Source organism: Hetaerina americana, unplaced genomic scaffold (genome assembly GCF_022747635.1).
Source record: "Hetaerina americana unplaced genomic scaffold, ioHetAmer1.1.p SCAF_12, whole genome shotgun sequence".
Classification (NCBI taxonomy): Eukaryota; Metazoa; Arthropoda; class Insecta; order Odonata; family Calopterygidae; genus Hetaerina; species Hetaerina americana.
The window spans coordinates 31,804,972-31,831,867 of NW_027286292.1; the positions used below are offsets into that span (position 1 = coordinate 31,804,972).

A 26,896-nucleotide genomic window follows, 5' to 3' on the forward strand; every position below is an offset into this window, starting at 1 on the left:
GTTTTCGGCCAAAAATAACAAATCTCGATGATCTTGACGCTCTCGCTCGACTACTTTCATCGGGTACACATTTTGCTTTTCATCCAAACCGAAAACATTAATTGAAATATTGTTGGTTTTTTCGAATTTTGTAATTGCTCGGATTTCTACCGGATAGCTTATACATTCCCAATCGTAACCGGTTCTCAATGCTTCGGTATTATATTTCGAAACTCTTTGCGGAAATCGGCATATGTTCTTCGACCAAATTGCATATTTAAAACAAAACAAATCGGTATTTATTACGTTAATTACACCCTCGGTGTTTTTGATTTTTTTCGGAAGTTCAATATATGTAGAACCCCTCAAAGGGATGTATTTAATTATTCGTAGTTCTAACCCTTCAACCATCGATAAAATCCATCCACTCCCTCTCGCGCTATGCTCACTTTTTTCTTTTAATAGTTTCGAATACAATAAATCTAATATCTCATCGACATTGTCGGCCTGAAACACTCTAATGTTCTTAGTTTTGAAACATCCATCATCGAATTGCTCATCTTTCGCAAATCGGCATTTTAAAATTACATTAATTTTCAATTGATTACTTCGAAGTTGTTCGATTATTTTTCCCTGAGTATGCTTTTGATCGTTGTTACAACATCGGATAATTCTTCGAAACCACTCACCCAATATGTTTTCAATCGAGCTCTTACTGCTGATTGAATTTCGATTACTGGTCGAATTTCGCCGCCCAGTTGGCGTACTGTATGTCTTCGGTGCACATCAGAGTTTTGGTGGCTTTGCAAATTTCGATAATAAGTGTAGCATACGTCACAAAATTGCTCCATTGCTTCACAAACTTTCACTTCTCTCAAAGGCTAGAAAGCGACTGATGGGCGAAGCGGAAACTATATATTATTGTTCGGATTCGCACTACTGGTGGCAGCACCAGACGGGAGTCGATGGAATATATTTTTCCATGAACGGAGCGAGCACGCCGAGGCGGAAACCGCTAGAGGGAGATTAGATAAGGAGAGTGAGAACTCACTTGGGATGTACGCATTTAAGAAGGCTAAAATTTTAGCATTGCTGTTTTTATTTTTCCCGGAAAAGAAATATTATAACGTATAATACGAACACGCCGCCCGCGATAAGGGGGAGGGGGGCCGGGGCTTCCATTGTAAAATTATTTCCCTTTCAATAATACTAATATAATAGCAATGATAAAATTTTAGCATTCTTAAAAGCATGCATCTCAGAAGAGTTTCAGGCAACTGCGGTTACGCCGCCCGCGGTTAGGGGGAGGGGGGCCGGGGCCCGGCTCGAGCCCAACGCCGCCGCGCACGGCTTTTTTTTCCTTGCGCTTTTGAGGGGGGTTGGGCCGTGCTCGAGCCCAACGCCGCAAACGACTTCCTCCCCCCCACAACTCGCCCCCGGAAACCACATAGGAATTCCAGCGCTGCTTTTTCGTTGCGCTTTTGTTTTCAAACTCAATAAAGGCGGCAGCACCGGCGCGATATCCAAGATGGCCGCCGCGCGCACTTCCGGTTTGAGTGATCTCGGACACCCCTTTTACTATCTACTTAAATGTTTTAACGCCCTACCCGGTATATTTTTGGGACCCGGGGATTTGTTGGGTTTCATATCTTTGAATAATTTGATACTCCTTGTTCATCCGCTGTTATATTCCAATTCGTTCGATATATATTGTTTATGGGAGATACGCGGTAGCGACATCGTTCGTGTAATCGCTTTGAAAGAATGTATTTAGAATTTAAGTTTTTCACTCACTGTCAGTGAGAATGATATTGTTACAATCCCTTAAGGAAGCCGCGGTTTGCTCACCCCATTTTACTTCCCTAACCTATGACCAGAAGGCTTTGGGGTCAGTGTCCAAAAACTCGCATAATACTTGACGTTTAAAGTCTCGTTAGAGCTGCACACTTGTCATTTGGTTTCACTTTTCAAAGATCTGTATTTGTCCAATAAATGTTCATTTAAAGAGGTGGATATGTTCTTGCCTGCATTCTTTGCTCTAAAGTGTAACACTCACTGCTTTCGGAGGGCTTTCCTGGCGCCATTATCGTACTCCCAAGGGTCGCGATATGTTTTAACGTATTTTATACGTGTATGATGCCTCTTTACAGAAGATTGGCCAATTGTGTCCAAGTGTCGTCCATGTTGGTATGGCTTAAACGCGTTTCGAACTCGAGTAGTGAAGAGTAATTGATTATCAAAATTTTCAAAGGATAGTTTATGATAGTTAAAAAATTGTCGTTTTGGTTAAAAGCTCTTGTTTATTTCTACGTCAAAGTTGACATGAAGGGATTTACGGTCACTCAAGTCCTCGTCATTAGCTACGCACATAATACGCTTTGGTGTGTTCGTAAAATATAGGTCTAATAAGTTATTACCACGGGTGGGCATGCATACTACTAGATGAAGAGAGTTTCTCTGCACTAATTTTAATAATGAATTACAAGAATCGCGGTCATGGATCGGAGTTTTAATGCTGTTGGTGTCACAACCTATACCGGGGAAGTTAAAGTCACCAGCAATTATGTTGATGCTGTTAATATTTTTACGAGTTAATTCGTATACAGGGTGCGTTCCGAAAGTAATGCAATTTTTTTATAAAGTAATTAATTAAACAGATTTACCCAAGCACTGAAAATTCTTCAAAGTACTGTCCTTGGGCCTCTACTTATTTTTCCAGCGACTCTGCCATGACCGGCATGCACCCTGGTAGGCGTCTTCGGGGACCTCTCGCAAGGTCTTCGTCACGTATGATTGGATCTCTTTTATAGATGAAAAACGGGTTCCTTTCAGGGCTGCCTTAATCCGAGGGAACAAAAAGAAGTCTGCTTTGGTGATGTAGATTGGGCGGGGCAGCATTGGCACCTGGTGTTTGGCCAGGAACTCGGCTTTGTAGAGCGTTGTGGCAAGGCTCGTTGTCATGATTGAGTTTTCCAGGTAGCGTAGATGTCTTTTCTCATCCTGATGACCCTTTTTGGAGGCTTTACAGAACATTCACATAGTAGGCAGCGTTAACTGTCTGTCCTTGAGTAACAAACTCCTTATGGACCACTCCTTTACTGTCTAAAAAGACAATGAGCATTGTTTTCACTTTAAATTCTCTCATTTTTGCCAATTTGGACTTGGGGGACTGGTCAGTGTGCCACTCAGAGTTTTAGCGTTTTGTTTCTGAATGGTATTCAAAAACAGGTTTCATCACCAGTGATGACCTTGTCCAAATAATCAGGTTCATTTTCAATACGTTGCAAAATTTTAATTGAAATTTCTGCTTGGCTGGCCTCTTGGTCGTCAGACAACACCATGCGCACGAGCTTGGGGCACACTTTCTTCATTGCTAAATCTTCAGTAACAACACGAGACACAACAGTAGACGGCAAGTTCAGATCATTGGCAATCATCTTGATACCCAATTGACGGTCATAGTCCAACATTTGTCGAACACTTGCCACATCGTTGTTGGTTTTACTGATTGATGGCCGCCCAGAGGGTTGTTTGTCGTGAACCTCTTCTCGGCCCCACTTTAAGACCTTTAAACTCCTCGAAACTTGTGAGTAGGAGAGAGCAGAGTCCCAGTAAGCCTCACAAAACATTTTGTTAGTCTCCTCAGGAGATTTTTTTAAATTTTTAACCAAACTTAATCGTGTAATGTTGCTCAATCGTCGATTCCATTTTTTCATGACACGGTCGGCGCGCAGAGGTTTGCAAAATTTGACGTCCTGCTGCTTCCACAGCTAGGAGAGCACTGAGATAGGTTTCACGGAAAAGCTGAGTGTCAACCCCCCTCCCCACCTTCTCCAAGCATTTCCATCCCACTCCGACCAATAGGAGCGGCGCGGGAAATTTAATGGCATTACTTTCGAAATGCACCCTGTATATGTTCATCAATTCCATGAGGTGGGTGAACATCTTAAGTATGGAGGTCTATAGATGTAGCACAAGCTAACGTTGGGTTGATTAGATCACAGTAAGGTGCACCAAACACTATGTTATCATCATTAAATGCACATTGTCTGATTTCATAAATACTTTTCACAGCCATGACTCCTCCGCCGGGTCAATTACCTTTATCGCATCTGTAAACAATGTAATCTAGTGGGAAAATTTTTCAGTCATTTTTATTACCTTACAACCAATTTTTTTTCTGCGTAAAACTATATCAGCGCCGTAACTTTCGATTATATGCTTGAGGTCTGATCTCTTTGTGTTTGAGGGTTCTGTAGTTTCACACATGGATAGAAAGATTATTTTTATTTTGAATGCAACCCGTATTAATGTCAGACTAAATTAGTACTTGATAGTGAAGTGCGTAATAAATGTCTTTCAGTATTAATTCCAATGTTAACCTTTTCTTTTATATGGTTTAATGATTTTATCTGTGCTGGCCGCAAAGACGCCTAATGTCCTGGAAGTGCGTGTATATGTTTATTGATTCCGCAGTGATGCTTTATCATTGCAATTTTGAAAATTTACTTTGAATTTCTCTTTATATTTCGTGCTCTCTAACATGCCATCTTTGCTAAACCCTCGAAACGTGTTTGTGTAGCCTATGCGCTAGAGCCTGCGAAGTATTGGCAGTATAATTGACTCTGGGGCGATTTTGGGGTACCTGATTCTATGAGAGGACAGACCACAATCAATGCAGTATGCTCCAATTTCCCGGCCAAATCCCAACATTGCTGCAAACGAGCCATCCTCGGTCAATGCACGGCACAATGCTGCAAGTACTTCTGTTAATTGGGATCTTCAAATGGGCCTCAATCTATTTTTACCTCCGAGTGCATTTCCTTAAAGGAGCGCAGGATATCTTCAAATCCACGTTCTTAGGTGTCATTTGTCCTGACTTGAGCTATAAAGTGCCATCTGCGGGATCCCACCACCTGTTACAGACCTGGATCCAACATCTCCCTCCCATTGGACTCAGTGGTGCAGCGGAGAAATTATACTTTGGGATATTGGAGCTACCTAATATAAAGGTTCTTATAAATAACATAAAATCAACGTGTTTGCAATAATGGACTCATTTGCAGCTGGAGTTGAAATGGGAACTTCAGGATTTCAAAATAAAGAGTAAAAATACAAATATATCCCACGGTGACCAAGCCTAAAGTGGTGTAGCTATTCTTTTCAGAGAAGACCCACTGTCATCTGATTTGACGCAACCAATGACAACGGACATCAAAACCATAAGCGTCTGTTTTAAACACGTTTCCGGTGCCATAAGCATTTTTTTCCTGCTGCCTTCCACCATTGATTTTCAGAATCAGATTTAAATAAATTTGCCTTGACATGAGGCTAAATAAGTTAATGGGATTTTAATGCTAAGAAGCACTGAATGGAACTGCTCGCAAGAAAATACAAATGGTAGGAAAAATGCTCCCCTCATCTGCCAACACGAATGGGAGGCCGAGACGTAATCAACTTTGCGATATTAGTCAACATCAGTAATATTGCAAAAGCTATAATCTCCTGTGCATAAGCAGCAACCACCCCCCAGTAATAACTCTTGCAAACAAAATTTAAGATACTGGAAAAAACTGATCGGCACTGTTAACTAATTGGCTTACTGATATGAATTTAGAAAAACTGTAGCCGATAATCTGCTGGAAAAAGAAATCCCGAGGAACGGTAAAAATATGTACGAAATGGTGGGATTTCATATGAAGGTTTCTGCGACGTTGAACTACTTTTCTCTGCATTTCCAGGTTTTCCATTGGTGCTAGTTTTGTTCAGGTAACGACAGTTTCGCTGGCCATCTTGCCTAAGTCTAGTCGAAGATAACTGATGTGGATGAAGAACCTGGAAATGCAGAGACAAGAAATGGTTGAAGGATTGGAGAAGGCCATAAAAAATGCCATGAAGAAAGATATATCTATAAGAAACTTTGGATATTTGCATATCCTCAAAATCCCCCAATCGCTCCAAGACACAATTCGGGAAAATAATAAGCAAATATCACCAAAAATTTGGGACTCAGCTTTAAAAAATCTAAATACCATGAGCTCACGAAGAAAAGTTAGGAGAGATATTTTGTGCAGGGAAAACAAATGACTATGCAAATTTCTCTCCTTCAACCTGAAAAACCAGGCAGTGCCCTCGGAGTAGGCGGTGGAACTGCGGGTACTGTGGTGCTGTCATCAGACAGCACGTGCCCAGCACGTTGAACAGGAATGGGAACTGCCTCTGCAGAATTGAATCCTTGCCGCAGCGTTACCTTCCCCTTGCCCTGAGAAATAAACCTCCAATCTATGGAAGGGGACACTCCTTCATTGGTATATGGAACACGAGGCAGTTCTTTGATGAGGCATGTGTTGCATTCAGGCGAACCCGTGCAGCCTTATTGGCGTGGCAGGGTTTCAAATTCCCAACTAGAGCACCATCTTTCCTGAGAGGAGCCCTCCAGCTGTTGATTTTAGAACAGAAAAAAGCAAGAAAAATGTTCATTTTTAACAAAACTGTTGTTGAATGGAACCAGCTGCCTGTAGGGTTATTTGAACTCTTTTCTTCAAATTTTTGGAGTTTTAAGAATAGGTGTAAAGTTGCCTCAGGGCAAAGGACTGCCTGATAAACTATATTTGTTGGTGATTATTATATTATTTTATTTATTAAATATAATGTTTTGTTCATGATGTAGACAGCGTGAGAAGTTAGATTGTAAAAGTGTGGTGTGATAACAGTGCTTGTTTTTGGAAGGGTTATGATGCAGAAAAGTGTGTGATTTTTCTCAGAGTGTGATGTTAGATGGTGCGTTGCTTTGTGTGGTGTGAACCTGGGCCATATGTGATGGTACTTGTATGGCTAAGAATTTAGAGGATCTTTAAGTGCCATTGTTTTCAAATGCAATTTGTTTCATGTATGTTCTTCTTGTGTATTATAAGGGTGCATCACTAGACCGTGGCCATGGTGCCATTTGCCTAGTTGTAACGAAATGTAAATAATAATAAAATGTTATATTTTTAAACATCGATAGCACATGAAAAAGAAAATGTGTACGTTTCGGCGGCCATATGGCTTTCATTAACAGTACAAAAAGTTCTCTTCTTGAGTTGAGGTGGGGTCAAGAAGAAGCTTGTGAGGGAGAGATATGTAAGGGAGATTGTAGTGTGCCAGGGGCAGGAGAGCTGATAAATATTGGCAGTTTATATTCGCTGGACTATGGGCAGTATGACCAAACTCTGATCTAGCTGTACCAAATTAATTTTTTGACGTTTGATTTTATTGGATTGCACAATGTGGAATCGATTCACCTTTTCGGTGACTACAACATCATTCTGCCTTCTCATTGGCTGTATTTATGACAATTTGGAGTCAAATTTTGTGGTGTGTTATCGAGTTTGATGGAGATTGATTTTCTTTTCTTATTCGCCATCTGTGGCAAATATTCAGCACATTTTGTACCATGATGTTCGCTTTGAGAAACTAGAGGAATGCTTTTAAACATTTCTGATGGATGTTTCTCCTTCGAAACAATGGAATATAGTTATACCAAATTATAATAACTCATGACGTATTGTTTTTAAGTAATTATTACCAAAATTTCACGATAAACCTGTACCAAATTAATTCATCATATTAATTTATCCTTGCATGGGGAGACATAAGTACTCTGCATGACCTAGAGCTGGCGTTAATTGTTCAAAAAATATCACTGTATTAGAAAGTACGCAATCTATAAAGCATTTATTTCAAGTTTGAAGATGCTGCATTGTTTAGTATTTGCTTGGCAGCCATCAATAGTGAACGTTTTCTGTGAATTTGTGAAAATGGAAAAAATTGTTAATCGTTATGTCATACAATACTTTTATTTCAAAGGCCTCAGCCCAACCAATATAAAAGCTGAACTGGATCCTACTCTGAGTGAGTCTATTCGTTCGTTCAAAACAGTAAAATGTTAGGTAGTAGAGTTTAAACGAGGCTGTACGAGCTGTCAATACGAGCATCGCATTGGTCAACCAAATGAGGTGACAACTCCAGAAACAGTGAAGAAAATCCACAAAGTGATACTGGATGATCGTTGATTAAAAGGGTGCAAGCTAGCAGACATAGTAGGTATTTCAAAAAGTGAGATACATTACATATTAACTGAAAATTTGGACATGAGAAAGCTGTATGCAAGATGGGTGCCACGTTTGCTCACACTCGAGCAAAACCAGTGTCGTGAAGATGTTTCAATTGAGTGTTTAGCAAAGTTTTACAGCAACAAAGCAGAATTTTTGCGCCGTTTCATAACCATGGATGAAACATGAGTCCATTACTTCATACCCAAGACGAAAGAACAATCAAAAGAATGGATTGAAAAGGGAGAGCCGCCTCCAAAGAAGGCTAAGACCATTTCATCTGCAGGCAAGGTCATGGCGTCGGTTTTTTGGGATGCGAGTGGGATAATGTTCATTCAATATCTTGGAAAAGGAAAAACTATCAAAGGCGAGTATTACGCAAACTTATTGCAATGTTTGAGCGAAGAAATCAAGCAAAAGTGGCCACATTTGGCTTAGAAGAAAGTATTGTTTCATCAAGACAGTGCACCAGCTCACAAATCCATCATTGAAGTAGCCAAAATTCATGAACTGAAGTTTGAATTGCTACCTTGTTCACCCTATTAGCCAGATTTAGCCCCATCGGATTATTTCCTGTTCGCAAACTTGAAAAAATGGCTCGGTGGTCAAAGATTTTCCCATCGTGAAGAAGTGATGTCTGCAGTTAATGGCTATTTTGAGGAGCCAGTCAGTTCTTATTATAAAAAGGGTATCGAACTGATTGAAAATTGCAAGGAAAAGTGTATAGAGCTGAAAGAAGATTAAGTTGAAAATTAAATGCATTTTTACCCTTAACATCCTAGTGCCAATCAAGTTTACTGTCTCGGCTATCTCGTTTTCATTATGTCCATAATGTCTTAAATTACTGCTGTTAATGTTGATTTGTTATTTTCAGGAAGACATATATTGAAGTAACTCATAGTATGGAGAAGATAGAGGCTCAAAGTTTGATATAGTTCCTTCATTTAAAGGTAATAATTCTCGGAAAACCCTTGATAAAACCCTTGATGGCTGTTTATGGAAATGATTGCCCATCATATGACACAGTCGTGAGGTGGAAAAGGAATTTTGGAACTGGACATATTATCCTCGCAGACGATCCTAGTAGTGTGACCATCACTCGCAGACGATGTTGCCACAGTGAAGAAAGTGGAGTACGTTATCCTATTAGAACAAAAATCAACCATCTATATGATCATGAGTGAGACTAATCTTAGTTACAGCAGTGTGTGGAAAAAACTATCGACGAAGAACTGCGCATGTGAAAGGTGTCAGCTCGATGGGTTCCACAACTACTGACTCTTTTCCAGAAGGAAACATGGCAAAAAATATTTTGGAGCAAGATGGAACATTTTTTTGGTTGCCTGGTGATAGTGAATGAATCCTGGATTTAGCAATATGATCCAGAGCCCAAAGAGATGAACAATGAGTGGCAGCTCAGCGACTCACTTCCCCCCCAAGAAGGCTAAGGTCCTTTCGTCTGATGGAGAGTCATGCTGTTTTTTGGGACTGCCATGAAGCCATTTGAATGGACTAATTGGAGAAGGGTCGGATTATCATTGGTGTCTACATATAATTGCACCATGCTGAACAAGTTGCATGACACTCTGAAAAAGAAACTGTGTGATATGGTCACTGAAGCCAGCCATCTTCTTGCCAACAGTGCATCAATCAGCTCACTCATTTCAAGGTACGGTTTAGGAATCAAAGTGATGTGGCTTTGAAAGATTGGCACATTTGCCTTAATCTCCCGATCTCGCCCCGAGCAACTTTTTCTATTCCCAGAACTCAAAAACCATTGCACGGTTGGAGATTTGACTACAGATGACGTGATTCAAGAAGTAGAACAGTGGTTTTCGATGCAATTCTCAGAAGTTCTACAATGAAGGCCTTTGGAACGTCAAGAAATGCTGTTTGAAATTTATAACTCTGGATCGTGACTATGTGGGGAAGCAATAAGAATAGCAAATAAAAATTTAGTTTATCTCAATTATGTTTTAGCATTACTGAAAAATTTACGGTAACCCCTCGTAAATCTTCGATAATCTCAAATTGAGTAGCTTCAGGCGTGATGTGGTGAAAGTCGAACATGAAGAATAACTGATCGTAGTACTTTTCCGCTTGATAAAATTTATTTTCGACCGGGTTTCAATGTATTACATCATCATCAGGTAACAAAATGAAGTTGTGTGCCATCTTATATACATTTAACATTCCAGAAGGAGGCGAGTGGAATGTTAAATGTTTATAAGATGGCACACAACTTCATTTTGTTACCTGATGATGATGTAATACATTGAAACCCAGTCTTAAATAAATTTTATCGAGTGGAAAAGTGCTGCGATCAGTTATTCATTATCTTCGATAACCATTTAAAAGAGATTTTATGGAGCATTTTAAAAAAGACCTAGAAAGTCGCAACGAGTTTTTGCTTCTCTGTAATACCCTCTCATATAAAATAGCTTTTCCAATAGTAATTATTTATGCTTAGCGATGGATGTGGAAATAATACGATAAAATAGGCTACGTAATGTAGCTGTCGACGTCCGAGACTGTGGCTTGTCCCGTCATGTTGATCAGTCGGCTAGATGTGTCTTGGCGAGGAGCTCTGCAGAAATGGCATGAGTAAGGTTCTGGGAAGGTATAGGACTCAGTCAATATTTCCACTGTCAAACCGGGCACTGTTCGCAACATTGGATTTAGGACGCCTAATATGGGAACAAGTTGTTACAAAGAATGTGGTATTTTCAATGAGCGTCGTAATGATATTCGTGAAAGAAAAGAGTTTACTCTTGACCACACATCAGGAACCATAATAGGCAGGTATATTCTTCTTTCCTTAATGAATAGTTTTGTTATACTTTGCTGTATCTTACCTTTAATTGGATAGAGTCTGTGGGTCCTAGCTGCTCACGGAGCTAGTAGGAGAAAGAATGCCTAGAGAGTTTTGCTGCAGAGCAAACAAGAAATAGCAGGACTGTAACAGGAAAGAAAATGGGTTTCTTAGGAGAAATGCTCCTGATGGGACTCAAGTCAATGCTTTACCTTCATGTGTCCATAGTAACCAACTTTACCTTGTATTAAATTGTAATTAAAAAGTTTCCTTTTATTAATTCATTGTTATATAAAGATAATACAGAATAAAATCCACTGCCAATCCTGCAAGACTGGATTCCGAGGATTCCTCTGAGCGTTTGAAAAGAACACCAACTCCTTTAAGAGTACCTCAACGAAAATCAAATTTGATGTAAAAGTGGATCTCCATTATGAGGGGCAAGAGAGTAAGTAGGCTCTCTAAGAGGAAATTTTGAGAAATAAGTCACAAGACACTCAATGATTGACGGTAATAAGGAGTTGGAGTGGGAGAATCGTCTATGTACAGAAAATGAAGCAGTATCCCCGTTTCTGGGTAAAAATAAGTAACATCAATCGCCACTTTTTGAATGTAAGATGGAGCTGCATCAAGAATTGTCTTACAAATGAAGAGTACATGGGAAAGCCAGCTGTTATTCTTTAAACTAGAGCATTCATGTTTTAGCAAATTCTGCTAAACGATATTTGCAAGCGATACTGTATAATACTGATGATAAAATTACGATCCTTGTCTCTATTCAGGGGAATATCTATATCTGTACGACTTCAAAATGGAAATTAAGTTGATGGTGACAAAGATCAGTCTAAATATGTACTTAAGCAATGGAAAGTAGCTAGTCCTCGTCCAACTATGGTAAGGCTAATTCCGTAGTTAGCTGTGATATGGTATGATTAGAATATAATTCTGGACAAATGATAACACTTTTCCTCTAGACATTGATTTATTTCATGGCCTTTTTCGATGTAATATTTAGTCATCGGGTATAAAATGCAGTCAAGTGACATCTAAAATAAAGTTCTGCCTGAAAACTATATAGTACATCTACATCTACATAGTACCCTGCAAGCCACCGCAAGGGCATATGCCGGGTGGTGCCAGGTCATCACCCGTAATTAAGAATAAAACCTCATGCAAAACCCACAAATTCATACCAATGTACGCACACAAAATGGTATATATTCATACAAAAACCTTTAAAACCTAAGCATGTTCGAATGCATACATTATCAACTAACGTGCAGATGCACCTACAAATATACCTTATGTCTACACAACATTTAATCTTATCCTGACTTGTAAATGAAATGTCATTAATATTTCTATTGTGACTTCATTTTCTTACTATTATGATTCCTGATTATTCGGGTAAAGAATGAGTATTTGTATCTATCCTTACTGGAATCTATCTCCCTTATTGTATCTTTGTGATATGATCTACCTAAGTACGAGTAGTGGGGGGGCCATTATAAGTCCTTTAGTGTCATAGTTTAACTCGTTTGTTCTGAACCTGTCTAAAAGTCTGAGTCCCGTGTGTTGCCTTCGTATTTCAGTTGGCTCCCAGCCTAAATCCCCTGAGAGACCTTTAACAATTGTGTTCTTATTATAACAATTTTCTCGAATCTGGTGGATTATCTCTTGACTTAATCCAGTACTTTTTGCCAAATATTCTCCCAAGAATCCCAAAAACTTACGGCATATTCCAAATGAGGTCTAACTGTAACAAAATGACACCTCTCTGTTACTTTCTTACTACATTTGCCCACCTCCCGTTTAATGAAGCTGAGTTTTTTTAAAACTGATCAGGGATCAGAATAACATTGTCAGACCATGATAGGGTCATGTTCGGGCCAAAATTATTTTGGTGTGTATTCACCCTCTGCCACAAACCCTAGCGTTGGCTTGCGGGATAATAAATATCTAATATGAAAAATATTGTCCTTATTAATAAAAATATTATAAAAAGAGTAGGCTAATGCTGATGCCAGGTTTCTCTCCTCCCTTCATCCTTTCATGTCCATCCCCTATGGGGCAAATGACCTCAGCTGTTGGTCGCCTCCCCTAAATACTACTACTACAAAAAGGTTTAGGAAATTAACATATACTACAAAATTTTGGTATGCATAATACAAAGTCTATCCCAAAAATAAGTAGAATAAATTTAAGTTGATTAATTTATTGCAGATCGAAGTACAAATTACTAATATTCTTCATAAGAGCACCCTTATATGTTTACACACCAATGCCAGTGATTCCCCCAGTTGTGGGATGCTTCCTGGAAGGCATCTACAGGACCCTTATTCAGGCACCTCATCATGGCCTCTTTGACATAATCCAGTGGTCCAAAATGGTACTCAGAAGGGTTATACGAGGCTCGTACTCAAAGACCCATGTCTTGTCACCAGTAACCACCTATTCTCAAAAATTCAGGCCACTTTCACTGTGGTCCAAGGCAAGATTGTCATACAAGGCCAGGCAAGAAGAAGGCTAGGCACACAAGGCAAGGCCACAAGGTCCAAGGCAATATTGTCACACAGTCTTCTGACAGTACTTAGGGGACCAATTTGGCACCTTTTTCTCATGGTTAAATCTTCTGTGAGAATGTAATGCACTGTGGTTTTCTGAACATTGTACTCTTCTGCTAATATCCTGACACTAAGGGGTCAGTCAGAAATGACATATATCTCACTATTTGCATGTTTTCATCACACTGTGTTGTTGATTGATGTCCAGTACATTCCTCATTGTCAACCTCCTCGTTACCCTCCCAGAATATCCTGTGCTAGCAGGAAACCATCCTTTGGACATTTCTTCATCCTTATAAGCATCCTTAATGATGGTCATGGTCTCCAGACCCAATTTTCCAAGCTTTATGCACAGCTTTATTGCATATCATTGCTCAATGGAGAGTAGTATCATGAATTCATGACATGGCCATCAAACAGGGGTCCAGTCTAGCAGCAATCGGCCCACTGTAAATGCCCACAGTGAACTGATATGGGTTGAGTTACTTTCCCAAGATCTCCTATTACCTTTGCCACTGCAAATCACTCCTCTCCAGCCATCTGGATTGGTGGCAAAAATTATTATACTTATTTTTGGTAAAGACCCTGTACGTAACTCGTTGAGCATCTCCATTTACAGTGTTCTTCTGATTCAAACTTTAGCAAAAATAAAGTCAATGGTTGATTGGCATTTTGCATTGTCTGAAGCTGCATAGGCAGCATTTTCAATGCAATGAATCGTACTGAACATTTCCTCACCCATAGTCATCTGGGCCATGTATTTCTGAAATGTTTCAGTGGTTACATCCTGGCACAGTTGCAATAGGCATAGAGTCATCCACTTGCTTGAAATAGTTGAAATTTGCACATGACTCCAAAATTGATTGTATTATCTCCCCTCCAATCATTAAACTTCATTCAGCTTCTTTGCTGGGTTCCATGACTACTGGCTCTTTTCCAGAAGCAAACATGACAAGATCTGTCAAGGGAGGTATTGGATCTTTTGGATCAAGATAAAGGATTTTTTCATTCATCTGGTGACAATGGATTTATCCTGGATCTAGCAATATAATCCTGGGCCCAAAGAGTTGTTCAAGGAATAGATGCACAGTGACTCACTACCTTCTTATTCCCTCTTATACCCTCTTATTCTGCAAAGAGGCTTGTTGTCATCTTGCCTGACTAACTGGAGAAGGGTGCGATCATCACTGATGCCCGTTGCTGCACACTGCTGAAGAAATTGTGTGATATTCAGTAAAAGAAGCAACGGGATATGGTCACCAAATACATCCATCTTCTTGCCCACAATGCACCTGCTCACTCATTTCAAGGTGCCATTGAGGAATCGATGTGATGTGGCTTTAAAATTTTGCTATATCCTCCCTATTCTCTCAATCTCACCCTAATAACTGTTTCTTATTTCCAAAACTCAAAGTCATGGCAGGGTCGGAGATTTGATCGCAAAGATGATTTCATTCAAAAAGTGGAATAATCGTTTTTGACACATTCTGCTGAGTTCTACAATGACTGGTTTGAATGGTGAAGAAACCCTGATAGAAATGTATAACTCTGTATAGTGACTATGTACAAAAGTCTTAAGAATAAAAAATAAAAATTTAGCTTTTATCTAGATTGTTCACTAATAAATTAAAGTTAATGATACCCTCTCATATATACACACACAGCCACCTTCTTCTGTAAAACGAAGAGGTGGCTCTCCTTACCTAGGCCAAAGAAGCCGGCTGTGGTACTATTATTCTCGTGAAATCCAAAATTGTATATTTAGTCATGTACATGTGTATACTGCTGCATTGAATTACTAATTATATTAGTGACTGGACGAATTTTGTTAATTTTTTCTGAGTCTCAAGGAATACGTAATACTCATAGGAAAAATGTATTTATTTACAGCTGTCCATAACAGTTTTGCTTTGGAGTTTCTCCATGGTCCTAGAAGAAATTGGAAGAGTTCGTGTTCATAATTTTTACTGAGATCTTGGTTACAATGTAATTATAACGACATATTTACCAAGACATTTTAGCCAGAAGCTGCAAGTAAGTTTGACTTGCCTTATTTTAGAAATAATTGCATGCAGTTTCCTTGTTGTATTTCGCCAGTTATGAAAGTGGTGATTAAAACATTGTAGGCTATTAATAGACCAAAAATACGAATTCTAGTCATGAGTATATTTGGATGTCATGTTTTACAGCAATGATTACCAGTGGCAATTTTTCTAATTTCCTGTAATTAATTGTATTAATTATATCAATCTACTATAGGTTTCTGGTGAAATAATTTCTTAAAGCTTGAAATAATATATAATGCTTAACATGGTAATGCTGTATAACTTAAGTGCAGGAGGTTGTAAAAATTGTAAAAGAATGAGTGGTTATGCCTTTATTCAAAATTTGATATTCTCAACTTGACTTAAGTGTTATTTCTCAATTTCTGTTCATTTGAAGAGGCTATAATGTATTTTTCCTTTTTTTTAGCATAAGGAATTGATTTGTTCTTGGGATTTTTGAGTCACCCCTCTGGAATGTCCTTTTGACAAATCTCATGAACTATCCTATACACAATTTATTTACTGTTTTTCAGTCTTCATATACATATGTCAAGCACACCCTCCAACTTTAATGGACACTCTCAAACATCATCTCTCACTAAGCTGTATTACATGGATTCAACCCAGTGGGCATTGATTTCTGTTTTTGTGATAACACTTTGATGATTTCAGTCTTCCAGCACAATTCTGTGACATTCACAGTTAAAGACTTTGCCTTAAAATATATGTCACAGCCCTTATTTTGACCCGGATTCTGCATCCAAGGGCTATAAAAGTTTTCATAATTAGATTTACAAAATCATGATGAGCAGACAAAGGATTATGAACATGTTCGGTGGTTGGATTGAACAGAAGGTTTAAAATGCAATGGAAATCAGAAAAGTCATTGTGTAAGTTAAGAAAGATGTATCAGGGAAAAAGCTTGTTAGGAGCAAATCCAACAGTGACAAACTGATTTCTGATCAAGAAAATGGATGCTATTGTTCTTGGGATTGTACTTGTGCAGTATTACCATTATTTAGCTCCTTTATCTATTTATGACAAATATGTTTTATTGCACTTTTATTTGTGATATCTTTCCCAAAACCTGTGTGATGATGATGCAAAACACCCACTCAAGGATTAGAATGTAATTTAAACTAAAAAAAGCTTTGGGTATGTGCATCGTATGATAAGATTTTTCCAGGAAGACAATAAAACATTATAATAGAGGCAATTAAATTACTTGTGATATTAAGATATTTAACAATCGGTTTCAATTCAACGAAGAATGCTTCTGGTGACAAAGGCTATATTGGCATCACCACTAGTTATACAATGGGGCAAGAAGAGTATAAGATAAGAAAAAGAAGTGAGAAAAGATATCGAAGCAATTGGTTCAGACCCAACTCCAAAGTTTCAACAAGAAATTAAGAAAGTGATAAAATCCAGTGATATGTTATTTAAAATTTGTGTTCAAACTAGTTCAAATGAATCCCTCAGTACCATGTGTATTCAGGCCAGGAAATGTTCACAAAAATGGGATTCCAATCAGACTGGTCGGATCTAATGTGTCAGCTCCCAACCACTTGCTAGCAAAAAGACTTCAGGGAGGTTTCCAAATTTTCCACGGAATATGGTGCTGTGAATAATTCCTTGGACCTTGTCAATAAACTAATGGAAAAGGTCATCCCAAAAAGTGCATGCTTGTATCCTCCAATGTATGCAACCTTTTCACCAACCCATGGAAGCATTGAACCTCGCCAAGAATATCCTCCTCTGGAAATCCATCCTAGTGCCAGTTATTATTGCACTCTGCTTATTACTAAAGATGCATGTCTTCCAAAATTATTTTTATTTAATGGCACTTTTCCGAACAAGCCAATGGTTTTACCATGGACTCGCCCTTGTCCCCACTCCTGGCCAATACGAGCATTTATATGGACCATTTTTAAAAAGGAATTATTCTCCTCAGCTCACCCTCTCATTAATATTGTATTTTGTTGTTACTATATTTAGACAATGTCCTCTGTGTGTGGATAGGTTCTGAAAAGCAACTAAAAATTTTCTTGCACATTTAAATTCTCTCAACTCTAATAAACAATTCATGTGTGACAAAGAAGAAAAAGGTTCCCTGAATGTTCTCAACCTATCCATTTCTAAAGGCAGAGATGGGTTACAGAGCTCCATTTTTTGGAAGGAAATGTATACGGACCAATTAATTAATTCCTCTTCAAGGCATTTCTTTGCCGAAAAGTTTTTGGCATTTCATGCAATGAGCCCCTGACTAGCCTCTATTCCTGTGTTACATTCATATATAAATAAGGAGCTTAACTAATTAAAATGATAGCAGATAACAGTGGCTATCCAGAAGAAATAATAAATAAACTTTGCTGGAAGCAACTTACTAAAATAGCTGTGAGCAACCTTTACAACAGCTGAATATATAAAATATCCTACTGCCAAATGACAATGAATACTCTACCTAGAGAATATTTCTCAAAAAGCAATCAAGAATTTACCGGCAAGAAATAATGAGCTCTACGGCCTCTCAATTAAAGAAGAAAGGGGAAGAAAACTCCAATGGCCGTAAGAATTAGTTGCCAATCTCTCGTCAGACCAATTGTTGTGTTGGTGTGACGGGAATCACGTCAGGGACCAACCACAACCTCTCGACCAGAATACCCTCTGTGGTGGTTTACGGGAAATTAATCCGCGTCAGGGACCAACACACAGCCACACGCACACTATCCTGACTGAAATCCTTCACGAGGCTGTGAGACCCTGTTAAAGAATTTCAGATGGAGATGGAATCCTTCACGAGGCTGTAGAGTAGACCCCGTTAAAGATTCCAGGATATTCTCAAGCACACACTCTGTGACTGGCACAGACCAATCACACACACAAGCACTCAAGAAACGCACACACACTCAAAAGGGCCCAACTTCTGGGAGAATCTGGACACAGGTAAAGAGCAACTAGGAAATGCGTCGAACACGCGTGTTTCGGCCACAAAGTGGCCCTCTTCAGCGAACCGAAGGGAAAACACCTCCAACACAAGGTTGAAAGTGACTTTTTTTGGTGAAATGCAGCTCATGGTTAATGCATGCTTTTTCTAGGATGGGGTGACTGAGCTCACCACCATTGATCTTGACTTTAACTATTCAACTAGTGACTTTCAACCTTGTGTTGGAGGTGTTTTCCCTTCGGTTCGCTGAAGAGGGCCACTTTGTGGCCGAAACACGCGTGTTCGACGCATTTCCTAGTTGCTCTTTACCTGTGTCCAGATTCTCCCAGAAGTTGGGCCCTTTTGAGTGTGTGTGCGTTTCTTGAGTGCTTGTGTGTGTGATTGGTCTGTGCCAGTCACAGAGTGTGTGCTTGAGAATATCCTGGAATCTTTAACGGGGTCTACTCTACAGCCTCGTGAAGGATTCCATCTCCATCTGAAATTCTTTAACAGGGTCTCACAGCCTCGTGAAGGATTTCAGTCAGGATAGTGTGCGTGTGGCTGTGTGTTGGTCCCTGACGCGGATTAATTTCCCGTAAACCACCACAGAGGGTATTCTGGTCGAGAGGTTGTGGTTGGTCCCTGACGTGAATAAATAGAGCACATGTGAAGAGAGAGCACTCACTAAAGAAGAAGAGTTGGTGAAATGCAGCTCATGGTTAATGCATGCTTTTTCTAGGATGGGGTGACTGAGCTCACCACCATTGATCTTGACTTTAACTATTCAACTATTTTTTCAAGCTTCAGCTCCACGACTCACTACACTGGGGCAAGTTCATATTCAAGCATGATTTTCTTTTACAGATCAAGTTATTGCCTTCCCTGGCAGCTATAATGAAGACATCACTTACCAATGACTTTATCAAGGACTGTGAACTCTGCTATGAGCTCACAAACCCCACTTTCATTTCCTTGAAAAAAGAATTTCACTGTCTTTCAATACAAAAATGTGACTTTCCCACCTTTTGCTGCCTCAACCCTTGTTGCAAATTGTATGACAGTGCCATTGCCATGGAAGCACTCACAATCTTCCTCAGCAGTTCTAGTGCAATAACCCCTAAGCTCAGTGTAATCCATATCAACTGAACAATTGCACATCTACCCTTCCCTCGCCTCAATCATTATATTCCTTTTAAATAAGAAAAATTGTTTACAAATGCATCATCATGCTGTAGTTAAAGGAGGTGCTGTCACCACATGTTAAGAGGAAGATATCCATTACTTAACCCCTTAATCTGCTCACTCTCCCTCTGGTTTCATGCTAGAATCTTAGGTTTAAGCTGACTTTTAAGCTGTCATAATGTTGTCTACAACTGGTAAAAAATAGTATGATTTTATATTCGGATTTTAATCTGATTTTCTAGGTCTAGATAATTTGTTAGACCATAGTTCCATCCGTGTGAATAGTTCTTTACCCATACACAGTCATTTTGGCCCAGTTATTTTGGTCCTTGACACTTCCTTGTCAAAAACATTCATCCCCTGAGACTTGAAAAGGAAAATGGAATGGAATAAGAGTTCTTTGCTTCATTAGCCAAATAGACTTAGCCACCAGACCAAACAATGGTGTTACAGATTTTCTGAGGTTAGAGATACAAATATTACTCACTGAGTGAATGTGGATACGCATGTATGTGTTTATGAAGAACATCCAACCCCTTGCATGGGAATAACTTTTAGAAACTATCTCATAATGGATGTCTTTGATGGCCTCTCAGCCTCAGGCATTTTGTGTAAAAATCATGCCAGTTTTAAGGTCCTCACAATGTGAGAAGAATAAACAAATTTCAAGGTTACAGTTAAGTTTAAGTGTATATTATCAAGGAATTGGAAGCAATTGATGTTTAAGCAGAGTGCTGATTAAAATTTAAACATGCCTTCAAATGAAACTGGAAAATAGAACTTTGTAAATTCCACAATTTCATTTGAAAGACTGGTTTTGTCAGACAGTTAATATCTTCAACATTTGACGAAACTGGTTGTTTTCAACAAATAAATGTCTTTGCAAATAACAAAGGGTTACTTTTCAATTCTATTATGAGGTTCCATAAAGAGCCAAGTACCTTATAATTCATGACTTTGAATTACTGAGGCAGTTAATGAGCATGAGAGATCCTTTGTGGTAAAATGCCAAAAATACCTGTCTACACATAATGGAGATGAGTAATTTTCAAATTTGGTGGACATTCTGAGACAATACATGAAGTGCTTGACTATTTCATTGACCAAGGAAATGGCCCATGTTCCTCACTAAAACCCTGCATGTAGGAATTTTGTTTGGGGGTTGTTCATTAAATCAGTATTTGAACAGTAGTTTTCACTGTGCCAGGAAATATTGTCATAAACTAGCTCTTTGGTGAATTAAAAAATATGCTAATAAATGTATCATTATGAACTAGCTGACTCAGAAAAAGTAAATAAAAATCATCATTTTCGATAATTTGTGGCTGATTTTTGCAAATAAAATAATTGACTGAAATAAAAATGCTAATATATGTATCTATAGTTGAGACAATAAATTTGTAAACCATTTCTTGGAATGTGTATTTATTTCACAAATATGTTTCCATTATCACATGTTGATGCAGAAAATCATTCTCGTTTTTCATAAAGCACACCAAGCTCTTTTTTTGGAAAGTGTCGTCCAACTGTGTTTTTGATCCATAGTGAATGCACATTGCAACTGTCTTGAGCAAGGCTTTGTCATATGCAATTCTACTGGCAAAATGAAACCAATTATCTCAATAGTTTCAGCCTCAACTTTGTGGAAGTTCATTTTAATAAATGAAAAAGAAGAAAAACTTTGTTCCAATCCACCACTTTATTTCAGGTATGACTAGTTTCGACGCTACGGCGTCATCCTCAGGTACAAAGTTTAAAGACACAATCATTGTATATATACCCTCTTCAAGAAAGGATGGGGGAGTTGTGGGAAGAGGGGGTGGGGAGGGGAGTGTGGGAGTAGGTACGCAGGAATGTGGGAGAGGGTAGGAAAAACCAGGAAAAGGGTTAGTGAGCGGGGGGGGGGGGAATTGGAAGGTGGGTTAAGAAAGGGGAAAATTTCGTTGGTCGGTATGGGTTGAGTCAATGGCTAATTGGGGTAAAGGTATGGGTTAGGAGTCAATGGGAGTTAGGGGGAAGGGATTAGAGGTTCTGTTTTTCTGTTATTGCTAGGGAGGCTTCCAGGAGAGGGGATACGTTCTCAAACAGAATGTCATTGAGTAAAGGATGTTTCTTAATTGTTCTCCGGATCTCCAACTCTTCCTTCTTGTCTATCCTCCTCCCTTTTTCTTCACAATGTAGAATTTTGGGGATGAAATCACTGGTGTGATTTTCCTCCCACAGATGTTTGGCAAAGTGGGATTGGGCGAGGTTACACTTCTTATAGCACCTCTTGTGTTCCTCCACTCTTATCCGCACAGCTCGACCACTCTGCCCGATGTACCTCGCACTGCAATCCCCGCAAACCATTTCATATATCCCACTATTTTCCAGTGGCTCAACTTTATCTTTAGTTTTATTTATGAACATTTTTAAATTTTGTTTGTTGTAGAAAGCAATTCTGAATTTGTCTTTCAAGAACAATTTGCTAATTTTCTCGGACGGGACACCATAATAAGGCAATTTTACCCACTTAAGTTTTTCCTTATTAGTATTCCTTGAATTGTAAAGTAGCCGTCGGGCTCTCATTGAGCATTTCTTCGCGAGCATTTTGTCCACCATTTTTTCACTGTAGCCATTTGTAGTTGCTATAGATTTGATTGTCATCACTTCCTCGTTAAATTTTCCTATCGAGAGGGGAATATTAATTAGTCTATTCAGTAGGAAGTGGAATGTGGTTATTTTTTGGGAAATATGATGGCGGGAATCAGCAGGAATTACATGGTCTGTAGTGGTGGTTTTGCGATATAATTGAAACTCGAATCCTTTTTCCCTTTTAGTCACTGTAATGTCCAGAAAACCTAGTTTTCCTTCTTTTTCTTTTTCACACGTAAACTTGATATTTTTACACTGAGAATTTAAAACCGACAAAAAATTGTGCAATTGTCTTTCAGTGCCAGTCCATATTGCAAAGATGTCATCCACGTAGCGGACCCAGAAGTAAATGTTTTTTGTGTCTACTGAACTATTCATAAACAATTTTTGTTCGAACTTGTCCATGAAAAGGTCGGCTAGGGGCGGTGACAAAGGTGACCCCATGGCTAAACCTTCTGTTTGTCTAAAATAATCACCATTAAATTTAAAATAGTTTTGCTCCACACACGCTTTGGCAAGGGTCACTAGGTCACTGACGACGTTTGTGTCCGTCACTGTATTTGATAAAACTTTCTTTGCCACATTGACTGCTTCCATCCCCGGGATGTTGGTAAAGAGGTTCACCACATCAAAAGACACTAAAAAATATTTGGTGGTGGGGGTTTTATTTTGGAAAGTTGCTCCTCTTTCTTGAAGAGGGTATATATACAATGATTGTGTCTTTAAACTTTGTACCATAGGATGACGCCGTAGCGTCGAAACTAGGCATACCTGAAATAAAGTGGTGGATTGGAACAAAGTTTTTCTTCTTTTTCATTTATGAAACCAATTTGTTATTTTGTTATCTGTATAGTTCTAGGAATTACACCAACCCTCATGTGGTGATCCTCCAAAATCATATTGTGCACTTTTTCGATTATTTCTGGTGTTGTTGCACTTTTCTGACATAATTCATGTTGTTCATCTTGGAGGCTTTCATGGCCACATTTGAACTCAGTGCCCCAATCTTCATGATATAAAATGAAGGAGAAGAATCTCCAAACATTTATGATCATCAAATGAATTTTGGTCAGCATTAAGCTGTCTTTCAGGAAGAATTTTATCACTGCACAAAACTATTTTTCACCAAATCTAACAAAACATGCACTTCAAGTGATTCAAATGACTGCCTACAGCTGGATGGAATGACTTACAATTTCTTTTGCGATCTACTCACCTCCTCCCATGGACTATAACCTTGGCATTGTGGAAGGGCTTGTGCATTCCGATGACCCCTAGAGATGTGCTGGCGGGAGTAATGATAATTTCTCCTGGTAGGATCACCCATGCTAGAAAGGTTGATGTTTAGTAGCCAGATGAAAGGTAGTCTACGCAAAATGCTCAAAACTACTACTAGCATCTATTCCTCAGTGAGGCAGCTGCAAAGGCGTCTGACCCTAGTGGGGTGGCCATTGAGTGATGGTGTAACATTAAAAATACTATTGAGGAAGGCAATGGGAAACCACCTCAATTATTAATCCCAAGATTTTTATGATTGACAGTTTAGAGAATGTGAGTCATGTTGAGTGCAGAACTCAACTAAATTGGCTATGTGATGTGCCCAGCATCAGGAGAGCCAAGGCTTTTGCTATCTTAATTTCACGAAATCCTTGTATTTCCCAAACTGGTTAAGTCCACATATACTTATTTTTTGGGAATTACTTCATATTGGCTCCCATTCTCCCAAAATTTCAGCTCTCATGTACACACAGGCTCTTTTAGCTTACTGTTAAAGTGGCCTGCAACCACAAACACATGATTAAATGCCATACACTCTGCTAAAAGGGTTCTTATGCTTGCTCTTCTCATTTCTGGTCTGTTAGTTTCCCAGCATTATATTCTATAATTTTGGTTGTATCCCTGAGGTAATCAGGACTTGTATCTCTGAGTGATACCATCCTAACTGATGTCAAGCATGACACCTGCATTATGGGAATATATTATTGGAATAAAGGTCACATTTTTCCGTCTTTTGAGTTATTTATATGTCTGATTTCTACTCAACTTGTCTGCTTCTTCCCTCCAAACTGCAATCTTCATTTCTACATCATCCCTACTAAGTACTGTTCTTACATTCAGTAGACTTTTAAATAATTGATCTATCAACTCTGCATCATCACAGGCACAATTAGCTCCACAACATGAACATTTCTTTGACTTTTTTCTCTCTAGGATCTATGCAAAACTTGATTCTTTGCTAGACCACCTCAGTGTTTATTTGATAATTTAGAATTATCACATTTCATAGACCATCAACTTTTGCTTTGATATCTTGCACATGATTGATTCTCAACTACTTCATTGTTAAGGCTGGTGGTCAGCCTAACATTCACTTTCACCTTCCTTATCATCTTCAGTCTCAAAGTTATAGCTAACAAAACCACCAATGGGATTAAGCAATTGTAGCTTTTAGGGAATAATATCCTTTTATTCCTTTTATCTGCCTTAGATACACTTCAGCTCTACTCCAAAATTTCCCTTTAGCTTCTAATCTCAGATATTATGACCTTAAGCTAATTACTCTCATTTCACTTGCACTCTCATTTGTCATATCCTTCTTGGGTTCCAGTTTATAATTAATCTTTCAATTGGTAGATTTTGATAGGTTCCAATTTCATATAAAAATAGTCATTAATGAAGCTTCCCCCTGAAATACATTTGCATACCTGAGTTAAGGAAAAGGCAATTACCAATGTTTAGGAGGGTCTTGATTGATCACTCTTTAAAACCATTCTGTTGAGGGGTTTTTTTACTGTCAATCCTTGAAAAATCCCATTATTTATAAATACCTTTTGAAAGTCTTGCTAGTGTTGTCACCCTGAAAATATTTGCTGTGGCTCTCTTGAAGGACTACTAATTAGTTGTAGCATTTCTAAAAAACTAGCCAACATTCACTTTTCTTTTGTAGCATCTCTACTATCTAGTGATGAAGTTGACTCGTTATTAAATCTCAGTTAAATTGTAGACAAAATATCTACCTCACCTAGGGACTTTGATAAGATTTTACCTTTATCTGCGAGCAGTAAATCCAGCATTTTTTTCAATTTTCTATCGCTGTCACTGATTTTTTTCTCTTTATTTCTACCCAATATACACAATACAGTCATTGTGAAATTTCTTTACTCTGCAACCTCTGGCAGCTCGGTAAGACTTGGGGGTCTTGGGTCGAGTTTTGGGTCTAGATGGAATATTTTCCAAAAAGGGTACATAGGAGGGGGTGTGGGTATAAGTTTCATTTAATCTTGACACATCTCTGTGAATGTGTGCGCTCATTGCCAACCTCGCTGCTGTTTCAACTTTGTCTTTAATTTTATGTTTTAGTCAGTTAGTTTTGTTTTTAGTCTGTTCTCCTTAAGGTTTATTTAGGATTTTAGATAGTGTATCTTTTTCTGTATTCTTAGTATCATATTTGTAGGTTATTTCCATTTGTTATATAGCAAATTCTGTAGTTTAAATTGTTAGTTTATATTATAAGGTTGGTTCAATTTCTAGATAGGGTATTTTTGTAGGTTAGGCATAAATATCAGATAGATTAATTTATTTAAGATGTTAGAATTCTGTTTAAGATTATTTAATTAAACTGATTTATAGCAGATTTAGTTTGCTCATAGATTTTATTGGTAGTTTACCATGGAATATATTCATTCGAAACTAGTTAATAGGAAGTCATTAGGCGTGGGAGGTTATTTATAAAGTTTTAACTTTTATGAAGATGGAAGCAGTCGAGGGAATCACTGTTCCCCCTAAAAGTGTGTACGAGCATGTTGCATTTATCAACAATTATTGAAAATGAAGTTGTTATGGACAGTTTTCATTATGAAATTGTAATTCTCGTAGAAGAAACTGATGAAAACACTGAAAGCGATAGTGAGTAAGGAAGTTTTTTGATTGAAATATGTAAACATATTTAAAAATAAATAAATGTAAAACCCATTTTCAAATTATTAATACCTGACAGTTTTAAAAATATTGAGAAAATAGTATTAATGTAACATGGAAAATCGTTCAATTGGAAAAATCTGTTGACTAAGAGCAATTCTCAAGTGTACTCTAGGCAATGTCTTTAAAGCTGTTCACAAATCCCTCTGCTACCGTTGGCTTCACTCAAAAGCGGCTGCCCAAGGCCTTTCGCCTACCCTTCTTCTACCCCTCTCTAGCCAAATTTCCCCCCATTTGTGTATCCTTCTTCGCAGGTCGGGACCTCAATCTTTTCAATCTGACTATATATCTGTAGTCAAACAGCTGACATTGTACCCTGCACCTTATTTGTACCAATCATTACATAATATATATCTTTCTGAAATCCGAAAATATTATTCTCTAAGGTATTGCATTAATTTCACGTATAGCAGGTGATGCTTTTCTTCTCCAGTTGCTTTATAGGCCAAAGATTTCCATCCAAGTTTGATGCATGATTTCATTTTTAATTTTTACCCAAAGGGACCATACTTATTGCTGAACTCCATTGGAAATATATCCCTTGCCTCAAAATGGAGCAAAGCTACAATTTTCAGTACTTTCAATTTGCCATAAGAATCCTCCATTATGTGTCTGATAGAAGTAATGTGATGAGAGGCTCCTGAATTCACAATGTACAAGTTTTATCATTCTCTTCTCCTTTT

The 26,896-nt window shown here is 38.4% G+C and overlaps 1 protein-coding gene across 3 annotated transcripts in view; it reads left to right on the plus strand.

Moving 5' to 3' along the window:
• Positions 1-26,896, plus strand: part of LOC139685762 (uncharacterized) — a 63,776-nt gene that overhangs the window by 23,254 nt on the left and 13,626 nt on the right. Inside the window, exons 1-2 of one of the 3 annotated variants that reach the window (XR_011700226.1) lie at positions 11,668-11,778; positions 15,339-15,482. The exons of 1 other annotated variant lie outside the window; for it this stretch is intronic. The gene's annotated coding sequence lies outside the window, so the exon portion shown is untranslated. Of the gene's footprint in view, positions 1-11,667; positions 11,779-15,338; positions 15,483-26,896 lie in introns of those variants that run through there. One more of the 3 variants, XR_011700225.1, reaches the window with a different exon arrangement.